The 7,381-nt window shown below is 39.6% G+C and overlaps 1 pseudogene; it reads left to right on the top strand.

Moving 5' to 3' along the window:
- Positions 1-1,047: 1,047 nt before the first annotated feature.
- On the top strand, positions 1,048-1,541 carry LOC114640498 (annotated as a pseudogene).
- The last annotated feature ends 5,840 nt before the right edge of the window (positions 1,542-7,381 follow it).

The raw sequence follows: 7,381 nt of genomic DNA, 5'->3' as shown, positions 1-7,381 counted from the left end.
GAGAGAGAGAGAGAGAGAGAGAGAGAGAGAGAGAGAGAGAGAGAGAGAGAGAGAGAGGTGAGAAACTCTCATTGTCTTGATCAGTGGTTGACAGGGAAGAGTAGACCTGGGCAGGGGGAACCATTCACAATTTTCTTTTAAAAAGATTAATTCTTTTATTTATTTTCACCCCAAATGTTTTCCCCCCTCTCGGTCCCCCTTCACATAGTTCTTCCCCCATTTCTCCTTCCTTTCACCGTTGAGAGGGTGCCCCCTACCTCTGGGTATCCTCTCATGTTGGGGCAACATATCTCTACAGGAATGGGTGCATCTCACCCACAGAGGTCAAATGAGGCAGCCCTCTACTACAGATGTGCCTGGGGCCTCGGACCAGCCCATGTATGCTCTTTGGTTGGTGGCTCAGAGACTGAGGCACATTTATTCTATCAGCCATGTGGATAGGGGTTTCCCCAAGACCATCAGCCTTCAGAGTCCTTTAAAGGATGCTCTCTGACTGAAGTAAATCTTTCCCTTCTTTCAGAGTAAAAAGAGAGAAACGGGACTGGAACCTTGTTTCTGATGCTCCACAAAGCTAGAGGAACCTGACTTACCTGACCTCACTATGGTCCAGTCTCCCCTTTGCCAAGTCCCGTGATTCTTGTAAGTAGCCATGCCTCTCATTGATGCTCATGTTAGTACTAGCATTTTTACTTAGATGTAAAACATTTGAACCAGTTCTTTTGGTTACTAAAGTCAGGTATCTTAATCAATTTGGTGATATGACAAATGAAAACAAAACAAAACAAACAAACAAACAAACAAACAGAGTAGCTGTATTCTTTGAATAACCTTCTTAAAATCACAAAGAACGTTCTCAATGTTCAGAACTAAAAAGCATCTTTCTAGTTCTTAGTGTTTGCCATTTTATTTTAGAAGCAACCCAAAGGTTAATGACATGGTCACAGTTACATCGCCTGGAAACCACACTCGATAGTTTAAAAAAAAAAAAAAAGATGCATTTTAAAACTGACTGTGGCCTTTTGGCCACAGCAGCCATCTTCCAGTTAACTTGCTAAAACGACGAACACAAAGGGAAAGTGGAGAGGCACTCACGGTATATGTTCTCTAGGCCTTTTAGGAAACAAGGAGTTGTTCCTTTGGCCACATACATTTGAATCTACAAGAAGGATGATATTGTAGACATCAAGGGAATGGGCATTGTTCAAAAAGGAACGCCCCATAAGTGTTACCACAGCAAAACCGGAAGAGTCTACAATGTCACCCAGCATGCCGTGGGCATCATTGTAAACAAGCAAGTTAAGGGCAAGATTCTGGCCAAGAGGATCAATGTGTGGATTGCGCACATTAAACACTCGAAGAGCAGAGACAGCTTCCTGAAGTGGGTGAAGGAGAACAATCAGAAGAAAAAGGAAGCCAAAGAGAAGGGCACCTGGGTTCAGCTGAAGTGCCAGCCTGCACCACCCAGAGGAGCACACTTCACAAGGACTAACGGGAAAGTGCCCAAGCTGCTGAAGCCCATGCCATATGAGTTCATGGCCTAGTGTACAAAAGAGACATGAAGGAACTGACTGCAGAGTGTTTTCCTTAAAAATAAATAAATAAATACAAAATAAAATGATTGTGGTACTAAGGAAGGTTCTGGAAGAATGTTATCTGTACACGTTGGTATGCCAATAGATGTTATTACAGTATTTTTAGAACAAATTTATAGCTATTCATCTTGCACTTTATAATAATAAATCAAAACAGAACACAATTTTATTCACTTTTTTTTAAAATGACATCTCTTTTAGAACAAATGGTTGGTTTTAAATAAAGGAAATGAAAAACCATAAAAAGTAACTCTCTTTAGACAGTAGCTCTCCCAATTTGCATTTCCTTCCTCGGTGTGACAGAGTTTCAACACCTCTCACAATTGGTGAAGATCTCCTAGCTACATGCAATTCCTTTCTTCTCATGCTGAAGAGTTAGGACAAAGGGACCTTGAGCAGCTTATTAAATAAATAATACATGTTCAAGAATAATTCAATTATCATATCTCACTGAATAGCAAGTTCTGGTAAGTTTTTTGTTTGCTTGTTTGCCGAGTCAAATGTTTGTGCCTGTGTTCTTTTTATAGAATATATGATTTGAAAGGCCAAAAGTCATTGGACATTTTGACAGCCTTAATTAGTCATTTAAATTGGTAATTACTAAAACTATTACAGGGAGGAAAAAGCTCATTGTGTTGATCACAAATGGTGTCATCTTTTCAAGTAGACTCCCTTCCAATCTTTTGTTCAATTCTGCCATTTTGGTGTTAAGTTTAAATTAAAAAGCTACCTAGCTTCCCAAATTCTACGTCAGGAGAAAAGGTATGCTCTAATTAGATTAGAAAAACAAAGAACTTTCATATTTCAGAAGCAGAAATTAAAGAGGCCTTTGAATGATGCAGTCCTATGAGGTCTCTTCATTTTAGAGGCAGACATGTCCACTTCAGACCAATCAGAGACTAGTAACGTCTTCCCAAGGCAAATGTTTTTGTCTATTGCCACTAACTGATTCGAATTCATTAAATTTTATTATTTCTACATTATTAAATGTAAGTCAACGTGTCTAGTTCAGCAAACATCAGCATTTATTTCCAGCCCGGAGATGCTGTTGTGAATGATAAGAAGCAAACAAATAAGACTCTGAAGGAAAGAAATACCCTTGTTGGTGAACATGAACATCATATCTAGACTAAAAGAGACAGTGTAATAGATGCAATTTGCAATCCAACCACTCAGTGCTTATCTTGCCAAAAATGTGTTTGTTTGTTGAAGGAGAAGAATGGAATGATGTTCCTTTTAGAACTGAAGGATTCTTTGTTAGCAAAACTTAACCCATTCTGTTCTGTCCCAACCCTGTAGCTGAGAAATGACTAAGCACCGAGACTGATGTCCTAGAGAGTATTACTCCCAATATCTCATGCCACTCGGATGTCACAAGTGAACTGTTCAGTGGAACAAAAGTATTTCCAGTGCTTCATGTTCAGAAGCTGTTTTAGAAACTTGGACTGAGTGGCTTCCTATACTCTTGGATGCTAACTGCATATCAAATGAGGCTCTTCCTCTCTTCCTACCTGGTGGGGTATTTGCACCATTCAGGAGAAGCTCAGACCATATGGAGTCAGACTGCCTGCAATAGACTCTAGATTCACCATTCACTTGCCAATCAAAGGCAAATTCCTTGTCTGTGAGCATTTTTCCTAACTATGAAATGAAATAGGAACTAAATGTTGATTGTAAATAGACAGTGCAAGTAAAATACTTGATACACAGGGCATCTTAGTGAGTTCCCATTGATCTCTTGACCCATGCTTCAAGATCGTGAGGATTATGTAATAAAGGATGTTACCTCACATTAACAGCAACCTTCACTACAACCTCCCACCCAGCCTACTGTCCTAGCTCTCCTTAAATACTTCAGTTGCAGTGAGAAAGCTTCACCCCTATATTTACTTTCAGACAGTAAGCAGAGTATAAAAGAATTGCAAGAGATAAGTTCAAAAGATCATTGTAGGCAGTGCTCTGTGTCATGAAATCAACAAAGTAAGTAATGAGACCTTAAAGAAGTGAACAGATGACTTCTAAGTGATTCCCAGGATGGCATTCCTAAGCAGGTTTGTGACCTACAAGGGATCTGGAGAACTTACCAGAACTCTGAAGCAGAGGAACTGCAAATGCAAGGGCCAATCATAGGATTTTTTTTTTTTTTAAACACAGGGCTTCTCTACATAGCCTAGGTTGGTCTAGAACTCACTATATAAACCAGGCTGGCCTTGAACTCACAAAATAGCCCTGCTTCTACCTCCTAAATGCTGGGATTAGATGTGTGCACCATCATCTGGCCCCTGATCACAAATCTAGACTCTGAGGCTCCAACGAGAGAAGTAACATCACACTATAAGCCCAGGGGATAGATACGGAGTTCTAGACTCCAGCTTTGTAGAACCTCCTATTTCTTATTATCCCCCAGTGATTAGGATCCCATATGGTCAAACTCTGAAAAGTGTAACTTGGATGGGAAGTGAAAGAATATCACGATGGTAGTGAAGAACAACAGAGAGATCATGGGCCGCATCTTAGCATATGAGAAAAGCAAGGTTTTTAACTCTGTGAAATTCCATCCTTAGGACATTTCAAGGTGAATAGAGGTGTGTGTGTGTGTGTGTGTGTGTGTGTGTGTGTGTGTGTGAGAGAGAGAGAGAGAGAGAGAGAGACCACTATGAGAGACAAAAATGTCTTTATGATTTTCTGATTGTAATCTTTAGATTTACTGATAGAATTCATTTCAAATTTTTAAAAGTTTCAACATGTAGCAAAATGGGTTATATAGAGCAAAAAGAAATCATCATAACAGCAGGCTGCTTGAGTTATTTCATGCTGCTGTGATAACACAAGTAGGTGGCATTAAAGCAGATATTTGGTTCATATAGTGTGGAGTCTACAAAGCCAAGAACAGAGGACCATGAGTTTGTAGACAGGAATCCTTCTTACTGTAGCAGAGGCAAGGAAGTATTTCTCCCTTCTTTTAAAACCATGAGCACCCTCATAAAACTTCTATTCTCATGACACAATTTACCTCAAACTGCCATCCAATGGTGCCATCCCCAAATACTAAGGGTAAGTTAAAATACCAACACAAGAGTCTGAGGGGCAAGGAGGGGCTACAAATATTCAATCCATAATATGCAAGTTAAAATTATTCAAAGATCTTGGGTATAAGGAATGATTACCTCAACTTGTCTCATCTTTACAGTCATGACTCTTACTCTGTAACCCAGGATATTTTCTGATTTGGACCAGCACTCTAAGGTATGCTATGATTCTTTTTCTCAACCTAAAAGCCTAAAGTGTGTATAGATAAACGGAGGAACTTATAATAGTGTGGCCTTGATATGTGTGTGGTGTGAGTCCTGGGACTGCACTTCCAGTTAGCTCCTAACTGATGCCAATGCTCCTGGTCCAGGTGATATCATTAGAAGTTAATGTTGAATAGGCCGAATGCAGATTACTTTCTTTGATATTAAACTTCATGGCATTTTCCTTTTCACATGGCCATAGGAAGAACTTTCAGAAAAGTTACCAGACTCAGTGGTTATCCTGATTTAACTTCAGTGACCAAATCTGACTGTGTCTAGCTTCCCTCATATTGCTTGTTATTCTTACTACTGTTGCCTTTTGGACTCTCAGGATACTCAGAGTGATTGTCTTTGTACAGGCTTCTTTGTAAGCCATGCTGTTTTGGATGAGAAAAGATGTGAAAACAAGAATCCTGGCACAACCCAGAGAGGTGGAAAATGTGCTTCAGGATGTACAAGCATATCATAGATAGGGGTTATGAAACGGGTAACAGAGGCATAAGCAGTCCCAGAGGTGGCCTTGAGTAGCATCAAGCCAATTGCCTACAAGATGCACTCAAGGCTTTGTCAGACACAAGATGAGGGTGATCAAGTGAGTTCACATTTTTCCAGCTTAATGGCTGAACTTGCACTTGCCTCCAGAGGGTCTATTATTATAATGGTACAGAAACAACTCTAGTGCTGCTACAAACCTCACAGGAACTCTGATATGAATGTTGGCAGCTTCTCTGAACCTGATTAGGAAGAATGATTTCCTGTTCTTTAGGTGAGCTAGCTGCATCTTGGGTAGACCAGAAGGCAAAAAATAAGCTTGCCATGCTCGGTAATTAATGGTTCTACTGAAGGAAGCACAAAACTGAAAAATTATTAGATGTTTATTAGAAGAGTAACTTTGTATGGTTACTACTCAGGATGGAGGGGGGAAAAGGATCATGTCAGTCACTCAGCCTTGAGCAATGGATTTAACCCTTGGAGTCTTAATGGTCTTCTCTCTGGAACTTGCAATAGTAGCTTCCTTATAGTATTGTCCCAAGTATTAAGAAAAGCATTAAATATTGTCTCAGGCACCCCATAGATTCTGAAAAATTGGTTTCGTGTAATGCAATTATAATTCTCGCTTCTTTTGACTATTAATTTAATTGGATTAAGAATTAGAAAGTCACACGGCTGGTGTGTCTATGAGGATGTTTCAGCAGATAATTTGATTGTGAGGGTTCTAGATCAATTCACTCTAGATGGACACATCTGTGATGACATTCTTGGGTCTTGAAGGTGGGGTGTCCCAAGGCATGTGGTTTAAGAAGGTGTGTCTTATCCTGTCTTCTTCTTGCTCTCTTTTTCCTTTGTCTTCTGGCTGCCATATCAGGCGAACTGCTCTGGTTCACCACACCTTCACACCAGGCATGAATGACTGAACTCTCTGAAACCATGAGCCAAAATATCCCTTCCACTCTGACACACTGCATGTTAGGTAATTTTTGTTTCACAGTGATTAAAAGCTCTGACTAAGATAAGCAAGTCTTCATGAAATGGTTGGACGTAGTGGGGACAGAAATCTCCTATAGAGCCACTCTTTGTTTCCTTGTTGACCCTTCTAAAAGTTTTCTAGAAGTTACTTTCTCAAAGAAGTCTTAAGTATTAGCTTGTATAATCAATAACATTCAGGCTTGGTCTTGTAAACTTCCTGTTGACTTCCTTACCAAACAGAAAAGTCAAAAGAATTTATTCATATTGGATAAAAGAAGGTGATGATTTCTGCTAAAGTGTAAGTCTTTTTGTCATAAAGAGGCCTGATATAAGAAAAATATTGAGGCTAGAAAGATAGTTTCATGGTTAAGAGCACTTGCCACTGTTGTAGAGGACCAGAGCTTGGTTCTTAGCACCCTAATTGCAGCTTGCAACCATGTGTGACCATAGTTTCAACAAATCTGACAACCTTTTCAAGCTTTCATAGACCCTTCATGCACATGTAGTGTGCATTAATTTTTGCAGCCACACAAATATACACATAAAAGTCATAAACAATGAAACAAATCTTTCTTTTTAAAGGGCTGTGTGTGCCTGAGATGCTAAACTAACAGGCGTATGGCCTATTGCTTTTAATGCTGGATATTCAGAGTAAAAATAAGTGCTTTGTTTTCATTCAGTGGCTCTTTCAACATCTTTCTACTTCCTTCTAACTTAACCTTTGGGAAATCTCAGACTCCTCCACTCAACTTTCAGAAGTCCCTCATACTCTCCACTATTTAAATGTCACAAAGCCCAGAAGGGAGGACATTCTTCTTTCTAGGAATTCCTCCTGCAGTCATGTTAGATGCTCATTCCTTCTCAATCAAAGTTCTTTGGCAGGTCAAAGCTTCTATTTATTCAGGGCTCCATAAAATGTCAAAAGTAGTATTGTAAGTAGAAACCAGACTTAGGAGACATCAAAGCAAGCAGATGGGATTCTTGTGATTACGGGACAAGTTCTTTCTTCCTTTACCATTTACCCTGCTT

The sequence above is a fragment of the Grammomys surdaster genome, unplaced genomic scaffold (assembly GCF_004785775.1).
Source record: "Grammomys surdaster isolate TR1022 unplaced genomic scaffold, NIH_TR_1.0 125833, whole genome shotgun sequence".
In the NCBI taxonomy this organism is placed as follows: Eukaryota; Metazoa; Chordata; class Mammalia; order Rodentia; family Muridae; genus Grammomys; species Grammomys surdaster.
Note: the sequence above shows the minus strand (reverse complement) of the source record. Positions and strands in the feature narration are given on the sequence as shown.